General features: G+C 42.5%; 2 pseudogenes; both read right to left on the minus strand.

Moving 5' to 3' along the window:
* Positions 1–2,337: 2,337 nt before the first annotated feature.
* LOC147022209 (uncharacterized) lies at positions 2,338–5,026 on the minus strand (annotated as a pseudogene).
* A 375-nt stretch (positions 5,027–5,401) lies between these two features.
* Positions 5,402–6,781, minus strand: LOC147022210 (uncharacterized; annotated as a pseudogene).
* Between the last annotated feature and the right edge of the window lie 12,229 nt (positions 6,782–19,010).

Here is a 19,010-nt window from a genome sequence, read left to right on the forward strand (position 1 = left end):
AAAGTGTTGTGGTGGTCGGAGGAATGATGTAGTGTTATGGTTTGAGTCTTTTGAGTCTGGTGAAGGTTTGATGTGAGTGTCTGTTGGGTAAGGGCACGCAATTTGAATACGAAAGGGTGTGTGTCGAGAAATGAGTTGCCCCGTTGCTGTCGTCTGCATGCTTCTATGACAGAGAGGTCATGTTTGCGAAGTAAAATAGATGAAGAATGTAAATAAAGAGCTTCCTCAAGCCCACACAACACATATATGACCCATAAACTCAATACATAATAGGGAGCGGCTATCTAAAACGAATACGAATGAAATAACTATCTTGGGACCGCTATATGTTGTGTGTCATTGACTCGGGGGAGTGCCGGTCTTGCAGATATGGGATTCTCATGTGTGTCCTATGTGTGAACATCTTTGTAGTTTTTGAGGAACTCTAGGAACGGTTCCAAACAGCATAGCGCTTACCTTGTGTAGGTCTTCCTGGGTTGCTTTGTGCAGCTTCTTTGGCGAGACGAGTGTGGGAGGGGTCAAATATATATATATATATATATATATATATATATATATATATATATATATATATATATATATATATATATACATACATATATGTTGCCATTGTAAGTTTTGCTCCGTCACCTTACATATATTGCTGCTCCTGTAATAACTAAAATCCACAATGATTTGCATAAATACTCGCGGAAGCAGTGAGAAGTCATTACTTAATTGATCTGGGAAGATGCCAAGAGTTCTGCTGTAGTGGTTGAAAGTGCAACACAATACTTTTCGATTGCGTTCATAAAAACAATAAGATATCACTGCATATACTAAACTGACACGACACAATGCGTTTGTTTATAAATTCTTATGCGGGTATTCGAACAGGAGTGAAAGCTTGTAAGTTTGCTGGAAGCGAAGAAATGCATCAAATATCCATTCTGATGATGGCTTGACCAGTTGAGGATAATGCTTTGAAATTTCCATTCAGCAAATTGATTGAGCTTGCATTAGCATGGGGAACCATTATATGGTGTCCAGTGTCATGCTTACAGCCCAACTCGGTGTATTAAGCTGCAATAGCAGAGCTACCGTTTAATATACCCTCTCCCTTGTAGTGCGGCGGATATGTGTATAATATCAGAACGATTGTGGGTTTGGTGGTAAAAGCACCAAAATTGGCACAGTTAATCATAAGAACATATACATTGATTTTAGCTATAGTACCAAGCCAGATTTTTCGTTGTACGAGAAATATGGGCAAAAATCCAAGATGGCTGCCACTGCTGGTTGTGAAATTTTAAAATCGCCATATCTTTACCAATAATTGACATAGAAAGTTGTATAAGGTGTCTATACCTATGTTTTCATACCCATAGAAACTGATTGGACACTCAGATTGAACATAACATGCTTCTGTGCTAGTATAAGTCGTGTCTGACTGCCAAAATGTGCTGATTTTATGTGACTAATCGATTGTGAACTATAAATCGAATCAGAATGTCGTTTGTTGATACACCCCAGGCTCCCAGGCGTAAAGAGTTCAGTAAGAGCATAATAAAATCAAGTCAAACATCATCATGATCATTTAAAACATTTATAATAAACATCGTACTTTCAATAATTCAAGCTATAAAACAATAGTTTCAACGCCATGAACACAATACTTTCATGAAGAACTTTTGACCAGAAACCATACACAGTAATACTTTTGATTGCTTGAACACCAAACATAATTACACATAAACAAATACAATCACATGTTGTGATGAATAACAAATAACATTTAATAACACAACATCATATTTGTATGTACATGTATCACTTTCAAAACACACAATCCTGACTGAAAATAAATCGCAATAATAGTGTTCAATTGGAAATAAACGCATGATTGCACAACATAATACCAGTATTACGTGAGAAAATATTAAATAAAATGTCAATAAAATAGTAGAAATAAAATGTCAAATCCGACTTTAAAACAATCCACTAAAATGTATGTGTGGTGAATTGAAGGTCGTGACGCGTGATCACATGTTGCACGGCTCGAGCACGGAATAGATAAAGCCGTAAGATTCCGCGCGGATGGGGTGATTGTCCCAGGGGCATTGTCATTTACGGCGGCGGTTCACTTGGTGCTCGTTGAATGGTGAGAATTGAGAGTATATCGGACTCCGTGCTTATCCTGATTTATTTTGCGGTGATTAGTTGCACGTGTATACATTACTGCTTATGTACTCCTTGCTGCACCTGTATTCCCTGATGTGCCCGTAGAAGCGGCTTCAATCAAATGGAATAAAGCCTACACTCTGAAGGTTCTTCTCTCGCTTTCATTTCAATATGTGTTTCATTTATCTCACACGGTGAAGATCGTAGCTCTGGCTTGAGGTCCTCAACCATCTCGTTCATTTCCATTTTGTTCACAGTTTCCGCTACACCGGCACAGTGATGTACACTTCAATGCTGCTTTTACGCATTTACAGTGTCTGACGCATCTATTTTGGCACCCACACTTCAGTAGTTCTGAGCACGAGGCCGCAGCTTCTGGTAGTACTGTCCAACTAGGCTCCCATTTGAGCGTCGGACTTCTTCTCCACCCCCAGGAACTTGGCGATAGAACATCTGGTGACCGCACGTGCATCTGTCCCCATACAAATCCAGCCTGGTGTACTGCACGTTTGGTGTGTTCGAACAGGGCAGCTTCAGTTGGTGGAATCGCATCTATTGGTCTGCCTTTTGCGGTGAACATGTACTTTCTGGCTAAATCTACACTGACTTCTGAGGACATTTTATCATACAACATGATCACAAACTTCTCAAATGGTGCCATCTTTGTTTCGTCAAACTCATTAGGAGAGGCCATATAGTGAGCGAATACCAGTGTAATTTCTGGAAGTGCTTTCTACAACTGGAACGCCGTCTTTTTCCCTCTACCAGCAAACGAAGATGTCGTGTCACACCCCGTAAAGGCGTGAAACATTGGCAGGGCTCTAGATCGCTCCTCTCCCATTTCCTTTGCAATTTGGTTAGCAGGAATATATCGCAGATTCTTTCTAATGCCGAATGCCAACCATATTTCAGCGTCTATCGCGAATGAAGCAGCATACACTGCCAGAATCGGCACATCAGTATCAACAGTTCGAATCATCACTTTCCGGTAGCCTTTCTCGAGTACATCTGCTACATGGAGAAACATTCTGGTGTCGGCTTCTTCCTGTGGACAAGGCGACAGTGATGAAACATCCCGATTGATGTTACACGAGAGAACATTCTGTTTGCAGGTCAGAATCACTTCTTTCTCTGTCGTAAAATTCTCTGCGACCTAAAACGTAAAAACCATCGACATGCATCATTACCGTGACAATATATGTTAGGCACGTGTTATTCATCACTCAATATCCAATATATATATATATATATATATATATATATATATATATATATTGTTATGTTTATAATTTCCATGTAGCTGTACATTACCTGAATAGCCAGGAATTCAAAGAGCTCAGATTTGTTCTCGAATACACGGAGAAATTCTTGCTAGTTTCCTGGAACTTTGCTTGTGGGTGCCACACGTCTTCGAACTCCCTTGCCGCGTCTTTCGCGTGTTGATGACTTGAGACTGTCATCAATGTATACATCCCAGACAACGTCGAGGCGTGTTACATACAAAAAATGCAGACTCTGCATACTCACGGAACGTCATCGGTCCAACAGGCTTCAGCATGCAGACAATTTCAGAGCCATCGAGAACCAGGACATCAACGGAAGGAATGTCTCTAAGGGAGTCGCTCATCTCCTCCAGACATCCAAAAAGATCGGATTTTTTACCGAGGCGAAGGTCTCCAAACTGTGATAATGACGGTGGGTAAGCATGATTTTCGTGTCTGAAGAAATTGTCCAAGTCACCATCTCTGGTCTGACATGCAATAAATAATCAAGAGAATAGAGCACAGTCGTTCTTGAGAGATGATACTCGCGGCGATGACCTCGAAGAATTCCTCACCGGTGGGTTTCCGAAAAGCGGGAGTTTGTTCTTTGTGATGGGTTAAGTTAGGGTTTTGGTTGTCTGAATTAGTCGCTCTTCTCCGAATTTGTGGTATTGCTGTTTGCCAAGATCCTCAATTTTAGTCATACTTTCAGATACTTTAGGGTCAGCAACATCCCTGGTATCGAGAACAAGCACTTCTGTTGTTTCTTCTGTGAATGGATTTCCCATAGTTTCAAAGGTCGTGACGCGTGCATTCACGTCTCGTGCGTATGATGTGTGTGAGGATAGCGTGTGCTCGTGATGTTTTTGCTGCACCTCTCGTTTCCGCGAAGGCAGGCAGTTTGTGCCAAACTCGGTTATAGCCCTTGCTATTTCTGGTCCCGCTACCGTCCATTTCAGCATGGCTTTCGGATTTAACATCAGATCAGTAGCTCCACCGATGCCTTTGACGATTGCATTATTTTGTTCGTGAGCATGGTCGATTGATATTGCGGAGAACGGCCTGCTCGACTTGCACACCACAAACTTTCTTTGTGAGAACTGTTCTGCAACGTCGGGAAGTCGTGCTTCTAGCGTTGACATATCGCATATATGGACTCGAAGCCACCTGCAATAGTGAGTGTGGTCGAACGCAAAGAACCATGGAGCAATTGCCGACAATGACGCCAAGTACATTTGAAAGCTTCCTTCACGAAGCGATCTCACAAAGATCAAGAGAACGAGCTGCATTTCCATAACAGTATGCCAGTACTTGAACTGAGGGCACTTTTCCTTCTGTCTCGTGCACCAGTCTTCGTAGGACGATGGTTGACTTTCTGCTTGGCAGTATTCGTCATATGCCTGATGGAGAAGTATCCATAGAGTACTGCATGTGACGATGTGTACATGCCTGGCTCGTTTTACATGGGATGATTTGAGAAGAGATTCTGCTTTTCCTGGCGTAGTGACATCTGCATCTGCTAAGGCGCTGGTCCATCCACTCCCATCCAGGAAATCCCCGATTGTCGATATATATGCCATCTCGATATGGAGCCCTCCAAGCATAACGACAAACTTGTCTTCTCCATACAACTCCGGCCAATTCCATTGAATGGTTTAAGCGATGGCGAACAGTGCTTGATCTTGCATTACTACTGGAACCTGTCCTGGGTTCAGGAATTCCACCGCTTGCTTGACAACGTCCATTGAATGTCGAATCATTCCAATGGATTTCGAATCATCTGGAAATAGAGGTAGGAGGGAATTGATGCTTGGCTCTATGTGTTCAGTGTGACGATTGCCGTGATATGCAGACCACGAAATTGGGTCGTCTGTGCTTTGGGTGTTATCACTTCACTGCTCCCTTGTTTTTTTTCCAGCCAAACGTGTTCATCTCCTAATGCAGTTTTCAAAAGGACGTCATTTGTTGCAGGATGATCTTCAGTTGGGGGTATCACTGGTTCCTTCGTTGTTAGTGAAACTGGATTTTACATTTGTATACGATTCTGGTAGGCTGTAGTGTGAACTGGAATGTGCAATTCTACCAGAGTTCTCTGTTGGAGTTCTCTCTCGTTCTGTACCATCTGATTCAGTAGCTCTATTTTGGAACAAAGAGATGCCTGTGCCATCGAATGATGTATGTGCAGTTGTTGATGTTGGGTTGTGGTCTATGTTGTCAATTGCTGCCGTTGTAAACAGATGTCTTCTCAAAATTAGCGGACATACAACTCCATCCTTCTCATACTGAGTGGCTGCCGCAGTCGCCATATTTGTAGATATGTCCAGAACTCTGTCATAGGAAATGGAGACACCAAGATGGAATAAGGTTTCTACCAACTCACGCTTGCGAGTTTGTCCGTGAATCAAGAGCCCAAGATAGACAGGAAGAGGTGTTTGTTTGTCTGTGTTATGACGTATTCCAGTTGACGAAGCCCGTCTCCTTGTCGAGCTGTTGAATTGAAGCAATTGTGCCACAGTGAGAGCAGATTGACGAAATGTGTCTGGGTCCTTGTTTTTTATATTTGTTCCATCCATTATCATGCTAACTGGTGCAAGTAACGATTGTGGTATGGCTTCTTCCTGGCAGTTGTTTCCAAACGATCCAGTGAATGTCGAGGTTTTCTGTTGCATATCTCTTCTGACTATCTGTGCAGCCTTCGCTAGGCATATTGCTTCATCGTCGTAGTCATCCAAGGTTGCCTCTTTCAATGCTAGTCCAACATCATCTTCAAAGCTCAGAATCACATTGCGACCTTGCTTGAATGCACGAAGACCAGGTATATTGGCAAGTATCCGGATCTTCAAGTCTGTTGAGTGAATCCGACCAGACTGTTCAACGCCAAAATCGAGAAGCCATTCACTGTAGAGCTGGATGAGATCTGCAAGACGAAACACCGGGGCAACGTTATCGTCGTTGTTTCGTGTATCTTCAATGAACCCTATAAGTTCAGCCAGTGCTAAGCCATGGGACACTCTGTCAGATATGCCTATGTTAGTATCTTCTCCACTCCTAGTGCTAGCATTGTACAACTTGACAAGGCATTTGGCATGATACCGTGCATCTTGAGCTAACAAGATCGCCGCTGCTAAGCTTTCCTATCAACTTCTCATCTTGCAATTTGATTGCACAATGCTTCACTCGTGCTGTGACCTTTGGCATCATTGCGTCATGTAGTGGTTGCTCTTTGGTCTCTGGTTGGTCACTGAAAAAGCATGTGTTTTTTCTGGTTTGATCGAGATCACCGTCAATGTGCGAGGAACCTTGGTGGGTATAGTGGGACTTGCTTTGCTGGCCTTCGCTCAGGTTTTCAGACGTGCACATTGTTGATTCCAATCTGGCTATACGACTAGATGAGTACTTCAATCTGCATGAATTGTGCCACTGGGCCTAGTGTGCTTCCAGTGTATTTCCAATGCCAGTACCATCATCGAGTTGTGACATGTCAACTGGAATAGGTTGTTGTTTCATTTCGCTGAAAATTGTCAAATTGTCGCCCAGGGTTTTGTAACCTGCACCAACACCACGAGCTTTCCTTGATTTTGCTGGGCGATGGAGCACTTCAGATGTAACACTTTGGCAAAGACTACACATTGTCCAGTCGATAGGTTTGGGAACACTGATGCTGGCTCCATGGATAAGCTTACATTTCTTCTTGGCTGACATGTTCAAACCTGGTTATTCACCTGAAATGCAGTTGAATGTACATGTATAATGTTTAAATTCATAATATTGTGCTCTTAATGGAGTGCTTGCTCATGGCTATGAATATAAAAAATATATTATCCAAATAACATTCTAATTTGATTATTTCAGAATTAATTACACAAAATCTACACATTTTGGCAGTCATATTCCATTAATACGAAGAATGGAACACTTCATGTACAATCTGAGTGTTTAATCAGTTTATATGGGTATGAAAACATAAATATAGACACATTATACAACTTTCTATGTCAATTATTGGCAAAGATATTGCGATTTTAAAATTTCACAACCAGCGGTGGTGGCCATCTTGGATTTTTGCCCATATTTATAGAACAACGAAAAATCTGGCTTGGCACTATAGCTAATATCAATTTATATGTTCTTAGCATGATTTGTGCCAATTTTGGTGCTTTTACTACCAAACCCACAATCGTTTCACATATCTGCCGCACTATTGTGTCTTTATGGAAATATGCTGTGTAATCAAACAAAGCACAATTTTATACTCAGTCATGCAATATATAATGTTTTCTCATAACCGTCATACATTACAAGAGGTTTTGCTCAATATTTTGGGTGAATTCAAAGGAGTTATTGGGTGGGCTATTTGTTGTTCCTCTTGGAGCACAGAGCTAATTGTGGTCCTTAAACTCCAGGTTGAAATCCTGTAAACCCAGATCCTATCAACTTTCACCTCTCGCACTTGATTTGTCCATTGCCCACTAATGTCATTCATGCAAAATTGGACAAATGTCTTCAATTGTCATGGTTCCTAAAATTATGATTGGACGCCAGAAGAGTTAAGGAGATACGAAGTGCATGGACCAGGAAAAAAGTTTCTGCCCAGGTCATGGAAAAGCTAATTCCAGTACATTGAACGGATCAGGACGTACATAACAGGACCGAAGAAACAGCAGAGAGAGACGGGGAAATCATCAACAGCAAAGCAGAAGGCCAAGGCAGAGGGAGATAGACAAACAATGAATGTGGAAAGGAGTGAGGGGTAGAAGAGGATGCATGGAGTGTAAAAGCTGGATACAGAAGGGAACTCTCAGGAGGGAGAAAATGAAAATTTTAAAGGAGGGATTGGGGTGGGGTTAACGAAGGTAGAAAAGATCATGGTTTTGGATTGGGGATGATCTTAGATGGTGGGGAACAACTATCTTGAAGACCTGAGGGAAGAATGAGGTTGATTGAACTTGATGTGGAAATTGGTGGGAAAATAAGTCGTAAATTCAATAATTCTCGTTTCCAGATCTGGAATTGGATCTTCACCGACATTGAATCATTTATTCCTTTTGTTCACAATCAAACAAACAAACAGGGGTGAAAACATAACCTCCATCCAGCTTTGGTGGTGGAGGTAATCACCACAAATGAGGAAGAGAGAATTGGGATGAGTGGTTGACGGTTTGTCCCTGTTGTCTGAGAGAGAGAGAGAGAGAGAGAGAGAGAGAGAGAGAGAGAGAGAGAGAGAGAGAGAGAGAGAGAGAGAGAGAGAGAGAGAGAGAGAGAGAGAGAGAGAGAGAGAGCGAGATGTAGATCTAGTCGTCACTGTTTGGAGGATGGTACAACACACAAATGAACAAGAGGTGGGAGCGGAGGGGGAGTCACAGCCAGAGGTACTTCTGGGGGTTGGGAGGTGTAAAATCAGGATAAGGACAGTGAGAAATATTGTTCTTGATGTAAAGTGCAGCTCTTGTGTGTGGTTTAGGCCCATCACATCGGAGGATACAACAACCAAGGAGCTGTTTGTGTGGTGTGCGGGGGAGGGTTTGTATGTGTCAAGGATGTTGGGGGAAGGTTTGAGTGTGTGGGGTGCAGGGGAAGGTTGGAGTGTGTGAGGTGCAGGGGAAGGTTGGAGTGTGTGAGGTGCAGGGGAAGGTTGGAGTCTGTGGGGTGCAGGGTGCAGGGGATGGTTGGAGTGTGTAGGGTGCAGGGGAAGGTTGGAGTGTGTGAGGTGCAGGGGAAGGTATGGAGTGTGTGAGGTGCAGGGGAAGGTATGGAGTGTGTGGGGTGCAGGGGAAGGTTGGAGTGTGTCGGGTGCAGGGGAAGGTTGGAGTGTGTGAGGTGCAGGGGAAGGTTGAAGTGTGTGGGGTGCAGGGGATGGGGGGAGTGTGTAGTGTGCAGAGGATGGTTGGAGTGTGTGGTGTGCAGGGGAAGGTTGGAGTGTGTGGTGTGCAGGGAAGGTTGGAGTGTGTGGTGTGCAGGGAAGGTTGGAGTGTGTGGTGTGCAGGGAAGGTTGGAGTGTGTGGTGTGCAGGGAAGGCTGGAGTGTGTGGTGTGCAGGGGAAGGTTGGAGTGTGTAGGGTGCAGGGGAAGGTCGGAGTGTGTGGGGTGCAGTGGAAGGCAGGAGTGTGTGGTGTGCAGGGGAAGGATTGAGTGAGTGGGGTGCAGGGGAAGGTTTGGAATGTGTGGGGTGCAGGGGAAGATTGGAGTGTGTGGTGTGCAGGGGAAGGTTGGAGTGTGTGGTGTGCAGGGGAAGGTTGCAGTGTGTGGTGTGCAGGGGAAGGATGGAGTGTGAGGTGTGCAGGGGAAGGTTGGAGTGTGTGGTGTGCAGGGGAAGGTTTGAGTGTGTGGTGTGCAGGGGAAGGTTGGAGTGTGTGGTGTGCAGGGGAAGGTTGGAGTGTGTGGTGTGCAGAGGAAGGTTGGAGTGTGTAGGATGCAGGGGATGGTTTGAGTGTGTGGGGTACAGGGTAAGTTTGGAGTGTGTGTGGTGTGTGGTGTGTGGTGTGTGGAAAGGTTTCCCTCCACCATCAAAATTCTGTCTGAGCCTAAGCTGGGAAGCTTTTGACATTTTCTTTTGGGATTGATCTTCCTCAATTCACTTCATATGGGATGATGCACAATGGTACCAAGCTGCTGCTGCCCCACATTTTGTACAATATTGCTCCACTGCCCTCACTCCCAGACCAAATCTCTCCACTCCATCTTACTTACATCCCTCCTCACACAATCTTGCCATCTTAGCTGAGGTCGACCTCTTTTCCTCTTACTTTGCTCTCTCAACCTGTCCCCTTTATTAGCCATTCTCACTTCCACCATCTGTACCAGGTGCCTAGCCCACATCAGCTGGTTCTTTACCAACCCCCCCTCCCCCCTGTCAAGCTCATCCTCACCACGATCTCCTCCCTCACTTCCCCCCATCCTTCTATCCACGCTCTTCACTCCCGCAATCCTCCTGACCCAGATGTTTCCATAGACCTGCAGCCTCTGTTACTGCTGCTCTGTCAGTGCCACTGTCTCCAGACCACAAAGGTAGGTCAGTGTTACACAAGCCCCTCAACTTTCCCTTTCAGTTTCCTTGATGTTTTCCTTTTTGGAGTTTGCAAAATATATTTTATTTACAACAATGAATATAACAACAAGGGAGTGTATTCTCAGCTCTAATATAGATTCAAACACAACATGAAGGTGACTATATTATAAGCTCGATTCAGAAATTTGCCTCTCCAGGATGATGCTCCATCCCACAACTCACACATTGCAAATGCAAAAGCAGCAGAAGTGAAATTCAAATTTCTACTTCATGACACCACGATGACTGGAGTTCCACATTCTGACAATTTGCTGTTTTAAAATCTCAAGCAACAATCCATCAATGTTTCTTTGAAGGCATTCTGAAGTCATGAATGCTGTGGAGCAGTATTTTGAAGACCACGAGCAAAGCTATATTGTACCATGGGGCTTTAAAATGTTCAAGAAATGCGGTAGGGAGGACTGTTTGACTTTAAAGGGAGATTTTAATGAAAAATAACTTCTATTCCAATATTATTCAGGCTCGAGGTATACTTCCTCCCCCTTGTAAAGCTACATCCTTTAAAGCTATTTCCTGTTAGTACATAAAGGGACTCCATCAACAGACTGTCTCCACAGAACTCGTATGCCAGCAGTGTAATTGGTCCACCTTTGGTCTTCACATTGGGTTACCTCTACCCTTCCAAAAGCTACTCTTTGCAGCTTTGCAGCTTGAGTTGTTGCTTGGTGCATGTAGGAGAAGACCAAAGAGCAATCATCATGGACAGTTGTAACATAATCACAGATCTAATGGTGATGTGATTTTGCTGGTGAAGAATAACTTTAAAAATTTTTGGATCCAGATCTTCACTAAAATCAAACCAATTCGTCCTTGTCACACACCCAACCCGTCCACAAAGTTTTATTTGAATCCGTCCATAAATTTTTGAGATATCGCGCTATATATCGTTTTTGGCCTTGTATCTTTCAATGATGAAAAAATCTCTTAAAATTTTTTTTTTATCAGATCTGGATCTTCACCAAAATCTCATCAATCCATTGTTGTCGCATATCCTACCTGTTCACCAAGTTTCCGCCAAATCCATCCCCAACTTTTTGAAATATCCTGCTCACAGACATACAAACAGACAAACACAGAGACAGTGGTCCACCTTCAGACAAATAAAACAGAGAAAGAGAGATAACCAGACAAACGGAACAGGGACACATAGCCTTTGTCCACCTTCGGTGGTGGAGGTAATTGGTGGATGATGGAATGAATCGGGTCGGTAATCTTCCTTTCACGTGACACTGCTCCACAAAAGTCTTTCAACTGTATCTTTGCAAGATGTTCCTGGCCCTTTTATTTAAAGACAGAGAAGGCAGTTGTCGAGCTGATGATCTGACCAATGAGAGGGTTTGTATCAGCTTTTATCACTATTGTTTTTTTTATCAATTTCAAGATTTTATGTTAACCGCCCTTGGAAGCAAAGAGGTCTTGTTCATATGAAGGACTAATACCCAAAACGTCAGTTTTGATTTGCTTCCTTCCCATTGTCAACCTTCAGTTGGTAAAACATATTTTTTGAATTGCCTGCTGACGCAGGCTGACATTAACCTTGTCCAAGTCTATTTGACCAACACTCGATTTACGAAATGATCCTTTGGTGTACCATCACTCCCATCATGGTATTGATCGGTGTATAGGCATGTGACTGTATTTGTGTGCAAAACTTATGCAACGGCACTTCTGTTTTTTTATAAAAGCACATTTCACAAAGCGCCAAGCAAAATAATAGAAGCACAAAGTTCTAAGCAAAATAGAAGCACAGAATATTAGTTTTAAAAGCACAAAGCAAAATAGAGGAATAAGAACAAGTCCAAATATTTATTGCATGGATTTTTGTAATTTCCTTGAGAGTAGGTGTGTTTATAATTTGTAAAATTCAGGGAATAATCCCAAAATATTGCATCGCCATCAGCTTTGCGACCACGGAAGAGATTTACTGCTGTTTTTTTTTGAAATCAGAGATGATGGCTTAGAGATGTAAGGTCACCCTGAACAGCTCGAAGTGCATCCATCACACCAGGAAAATATCCAGCTTCGACGGCTGGGAAATTTGCAAGACTTTGATATATCTAACCTTGAATCCAGTGGTAAGGAGAATGTGATTAAAAACAGATTAATTAATCGATCAATATTACATATTAACATCCTACATGAGGTCATCGTACAAAACGTTTCCAGCATAGGCATTTCAAATTCCACTGATTCATCAGATGATGAACTAATCAATCAAAATTATTCTCAGTGAGCAAAGTTCTCAAGGCATATTCCAAGCTTTCGCTGAGCTGGCAGGAGCACAGTTCCAAAGGCAAAAAGAGGAACAGACTGGACAGGTTTTGCATTACACTCTGAACTTGCTGTCAGATTTCTGCCATGGGTACATGTGTTGAAAGCGTGAATGGCATTCTGCCTCCTGGCTTAGCGAATAAAGTCTTTGTTCAGACCCAGCTAGAATAATGCTCATGCTGAAATTGTATGGTATTCCAACCAGATATAATATAATGACTTCATCAAGGATTTGGCGACGGATACATTTGTCATTACAGGTGACTTGAAGGATCTCGATGAGACAAGATGTGAGATATGCAGGTTTAAAGTCCAGCTCAGAGATTCAAAAAGTCCCCTCTGTAATTATCCACCTAATTTGTAAGTATGTTGCATCCACCTGTGATTTGAAGAACACCTGCAAGATACGGGCCGTTTGGAACATGTTTCTATTTTTATGTCCTTCGTTTCTTTGCACAAATTTTGTGCTTTTTAGTTGCGTAATAATTTTCTGCATTGCTCTTTGTGGCAATGCACTGACAGTATTTTGAAATAAGGTTAACAATATGAACTGGTCCTTGTTCACGTGGCCAGTTTGTTTAATGGTACATGTGGCCTGCTTATTTTACAGGGTTTTGCAATTATGTGCGTGCGTGCCTGTGTCTGTGTCTGTGTCTGTGTCTGTGTCCAAGCCATAACATTTTTGCCAATTGGGCTTTTGGCATCAAATTTTCAACAAACCTTGATTATGAGAATATGGAGAAAATAATTAACAATTTCGTCAAAATGTGAAAGGGCAAAGTCCGAGTGACTATAAATAGCCCTTATGAGCCCCACCGCAGCGTGTCAAGCATGAGACGTCCCATTTTTAGTCAGTTCTGAAGGAAGTCACTTATAAAATGGGGGTCCATGTCCGTCGATCCGTCCGTCCGTCATTCCACAATCAATCTTTCGATCATTATTCTGCAACCCGTGGTCAGAATGACTTGAAACTCGGAGAGATGGTACTTGCGGAGATGCCGCAGAACCTCCCGCAATAAAATTTCATATTTTTCACCAATTAACTTAGTTAATTAGTCTAATCAATTAATCTTCAAAGCCCTAAAACTCGTAGACTTCATACTTTTTGCTTCTGGTTTGGTATTATGGTTCTATGGAACAATGTCTACACCTTATCGCAGCGGTTTTTTTTTTCTTCTGAATTTTTGCCCAGGAAGAAAGATAATGAGTCTTAATGAGTACGAAGTTCAGTAGGGCCGGAATAAAAACAATGAATGTTAATGAATATATCCAATATCGATGAAGTCAGAACTGGCCAGGGCCCACGGGCCGTATTTTTGAAAATTGCTTCCACGTTTCTTTATTTATTTACCATTGAGCTTCAGTGTGTCTGTCCAGGCCATAACATTTTTACCAATTGAGCTTTTGTCATCAAATCTTCAACAAATTTTAATTATGAGAATATGGAGAACACAAATTAATAAAATGTACAGGTTTTTTTTAACTGTCGGTTTCGTCTAGTTAAGTTCGAGTACAAAGCGGACGTGGATGGGTTTTGAATTTTCAGACGCTTTCGACATTCATTTACAATACTTTCAAATAAAATTCGCTTTGAACATGTGCCCACCAATTTCTCTTGTTGAAGAATCGATCCATTGCTTTATCTCCACATAATTGTCATTGAACCAGTATCCTTGGCTTGTCCATACAATGGATAACAATTTCAGAAAAAGAGCGTATTTGAGGTTGGATTGTAGTTCATAACTGGCTCGTAATGTGATAACTTCTCTTTGGGGATTGTTATCTATGCAACATAATAAATGGAATGCTCTGCCATGTTCACTCTACCTCTTTTGATACCTCCGCTGATGAAGTTGCCGGAGGCATTATGCTTTCGAGTTGTCCTTACCTACATACGTGTACATTTGTCCATCCGTGCTAATTTTCTCTTTTTTTTTTTCTCTGCAACTGCTTATCCGATTGACACAAAATTTTCACCATAGGTGTGACTACTCATGTGGAATGTTTTAATGCTTACTATGATGTATGGTACGTGGTGTGGCAGCCATGTTGGAAAAAGGAAAAACTTTGGACCTCTGCATCTCAGAAACCACTCTACGGAAAAAAATTGAAACTTGGCACATGTGAAGTACTCCCCATGGGAAATGCGTGTGATTTTTGATGATGTCATTGGTGACTTGGTTATGATATCATAATTGCATGCGCCAAACACTATTCGATCGGTATGAAAATCTTTGAGGGTCATCTCGGGATAAATTGTATGGGGGAAAAAAAGTTGATGACGTCTTCAGTCACGTGGTTCGGCAGCTATATATATATATTTTTTAAACATAAAACCGTCAAAAATCTTTGAAATAGTTGAACAGATAGAGGCAAAAATTTACAGGTATGATCACCTATGCATGAGGAACAAAATGTTCTCCTCCTATGACATCATAGTTCACCACCTATGACATAGAACATGGTTTTTCAGCTATGATTTTTTTTTTTTGAGGAATAAAACTTTTAAAATCTCCAGAACAGCTTCATAGATTGAGGGGAAACTTCACTCACATTTTCCCAAGCCTTGGGGATACCAAGGTGTTCATGAATAATTAATAGATCACATGGTCTGGCAGCCAGAATTATTTAATATTTTGAATCTGGGTTCAGGGATTTAAATCAAACTTGGTACAAATATGTGTAATGATGTAATGATGTGGGTGGAGGCATATCTGGCGACATCGCGATGTTGAAGAGTGCCCTTCGAGTCTTTCGTTTTGTATACCATTGTGATGTTTGAGGAAGAGTGAGAACATAGAGTAGAAAAGGAAACTGGAGAAAGCTGGAAAACGCCATTAACAGCAGGGTAGATGGATACAACAGAAGACTGAAGAAAAATGGACAAGGGGAAGAATTGTATAATTGGGCAGGAGAGGAGGACACGATGTGAACAAACTCAAACACAGCAAGGCTGTCACTGAAAATAAACCATTCTCACTGCCTTGCCTCAAATTCCAAATCAACTTTTTTAGCATTACCTCACTTTGTAGCATGGTTTATTGCCTCTGTTACGTAATCGGTCCATTGTTACCACTAACAATCTGCATTTTAGGACTCGTGCCACATTCTTTTACTGTTTTCGTGTGCAGTATTGTGTTGTGAAGAAAAGACACTTCCCTCCTTTATGCGTGAAGAAGTGGAGGGAAGTTGAGAGCGGGGGTTGGAAGATGATAATGGAGGTGAAATGCAGGGACAACTTTGCCGGAGAGTACAAGGACAGGATGAGGGCCAGGAGCGAAGAATCCAAAGGTTTGGAGGAGGAGTGAAAGAAATACAGAGAAGCTTTTGGAGTAATTGCAGAAGTTTTGAGTGGAAATACATCAGGAAAAGGTGCATTGTCTCGGGATATAAACCAGGCATGGTGGACGGAGGAAGGAGTAAAGGTAGTTCATTAAGATAAAGAAGTTTCGAAGAGGATAGAGAAGATGGAGGATAGAAGGGAGACAAACAGATGCAGATTTGCTGCACCTGCGTGGGCAGAAGAAGAAAACAGCAAAGAGAGCTGTGGATAAGGTGATGAATGATATGGAAGAGGAGATGTACAACAAGTTGGAAGAGGATGGTGGAAAGAAGAAGATCTATAAATTGGCTCATGACTGGTGACAGGCATGTGGATAGTAAGGGAGGGGAGGAGGGGTGATTAAGGATGGTGGTGGGATACTAGTGACAGAGGGGGGCAGTATTGAAGGTATGGGAAGCCTATTTCAAGGAGCTGTTGAACCGGGGAGGAAGCAACGGCAGGTTTGAGCTTCCATGTTATGTAGAGGGGAAGGTAGAGTTAGTAAGTGGAGATCACAGAGGATGAGATGCGGACAACATTAAAAAGGATGACAAAGGGAAGGGCATCAGGCATTGACGATCTGCATCTAGAAATGCAAATATTGCAGTGGGAAAAGTAGGAGTCAGTTGGACAAAGAGGTTGCTAATGTATGTATGAGAGTGGTTTCAATTCCTCAGGATTGGAGGACAGGGCTAATTGTGCCAATATGAAAAAAGAAGAGTGATGTTCAAGATCCAGGGAAGTACAGGGGTATAATGCTCCTAAGTCATGTCATGAAGGTACTGGAGAGGATTCTGGAAAGGAGGATAGGGAAAAATATGGATATGGAGATCTGAGAAGAGCATTGAGGGTTTGGAAAGGGTTAGGGGGATGATGGATGGGATGTTCATGGTGAGACAACTGGTTGAGAAGAGGTTAGAGGTACAAGGTGAAATGGCATTGGGATTTATGGAGCCTGAGAAGGCCTATGGCACAGTCCCGAGAGTGTTGGTGATGGTAACATTGAGATGGATGGGAGTGCCAGATAGAGCTGTTAAGTTGGTGTAAGGGATGTACAAGGGAACAAAGGGAAGGGTTTTGGTTGGTCCTTTATGCTCTGGAGATGGTGGTACTGACAGAGAGACAACATATGTTGCAGGTCTGCGAGAACAACTGGGTCAGAAGGATTGCGGGAGTCAAGAGGGTGGATAGGAGGAGGATGAATGAATTGAGCAAGGAGATTAGTGTGCGGATGAGCTTGACAGGGTGATTCGTAAAAAGCCACCTGAAGTGGGCTGGGCACTTGATGTGGATGGGGGAAGATAGAATGGGAAAGAGAGAAGGTAGGTTGAGGGGGAAATGTAAGAGGAAAAGAGGTAGACCGTGGTTGAGAGTATTTAATGTTATCCCCCTCTACAAAGGATATAAAGTAGGCTGTTATGTGAAAATGCTTGTGTTATTTCCTTTGTAGATCAGTGAGAGACATAAAATTATTTTTCTGAGTTCTGTTTACTCCCTTGGAAATTGTTATCCCATTGATCCCACAATAGAATGTCTGCTTCCATTCAGAAATGTGTCAACTTTGACACATGGCCATTTCTTTAATATTTTATATTAATGCTTTTCCAAACAGAAAAATGTGATATTTTATTTTGTTTCTGCTGTACCCCTTTGGAGACTTCAGGGAGACCACAAATGCCATGAACACTGCTACCACTGCCACCCAAAATATTTCGACCTTTTGGGGTTTGCTGAATAATGTTTTTGGCCCAATTTTTTGATGAACTGCTTCGCTATCGTCCTGACATTTGACTGGAGGTGATTTGAGCAAGAATTTGGAATTCAAGGGTCCTGGCTGTAACTTGCCTACCACTTCATGAAAGATGACTTGGGATATTTTAAAATCGACCACATAGTGCCAGTAGATGGGACATCCACCTTAAGGTCCACCTGAGGGATGGTACACTTTGTGATGCAACACCCTGTCTGTGAAGGGGAGTTTTTTTGTCGGGTCATGAATTGAACCCAGATTAGACAACTCATCGGTAAGTGTGCAACCCCTGCACTATCCTATTGGACCTTCAGGATGACCATGATTGTCTTGGGTGCTTCTGTATAGCTGAGAATATACCCCTGAACAATTGGGCACTTCATCGCTGGGTAGGTTACCGAAGCATGACCTCAACCAGACAATTAGGTTAGGGTACCAACACACAGTGGCCAACTATTTACATCATAATTCATTTTAGTGTGTGTCTGTCTGTCAGTCCATCCATTCGTCTCCTCCTTAACTCTAAAACCATGCAACCTCGTGGCCTCAACCTTTGCATGCGTACTAAGGGAACTCTAAGATGGTGCATGAATGAAGAATTCATGCTTAGGTTTATTGAAACACCCCTTTTAAAGATCATTTAGGGGGTGCTCATCATGAAAAACCAAAATAATCCTTACAAAGATGGTGGGTCGCCATCTTGAACAGCTCTCTGTCAGCTTGCAAGAGTCTTAAGCCGCCATTTTTTTGGCCTGCTCAGCACTGCCTTGGCTTGGAACAGGTCACAATGATTTCTGAACGATAAAGTTTGTTTTTTTCACTTTCCGCACATATCATCAAATGTCTGATCATCATATCTATGAATCGCTGGATACATTGCAATGCTTATAAACGCCCAGAGATGCCAGCATTCGTGACTTTATTTTCTGCACATATCATAAGATTTAAAATTGACTCCTGCAACCAGGGGGTTGACTCAGCCTGTCATCCTTCCGAGGTCGGCGAAGTGAGTACCAGTGCACTGGGCCAGTGTATACCCCGGTTAAAATAGGTGTACCATATCCCTGTGTCGTAAGAGGCAACCAGGGTTGCGTCAGGAAGGGCATCCGGCGTAAAACATGTGCCAAATCACTATGCGGATCATATGGATGATCCGCTGTGGCGACCCCTAACGGGAGCA

This window comes from Eptatretus burgeri, chromosome 8 (genome assembly GCF_056783735.1).
Source record: "Eptatretus burgeri isolate ZD-2024b chromosome 8, Ebu_testis_v1, whole genome shotgun sequence".
Taxonomy (NCBI): domain Eukaryota; kingdom Metazoa; phylum Chordata; class Myxini; order Myxiniformes; family Myxinidae; genus Eptatretus; species Eptatretus burgeri.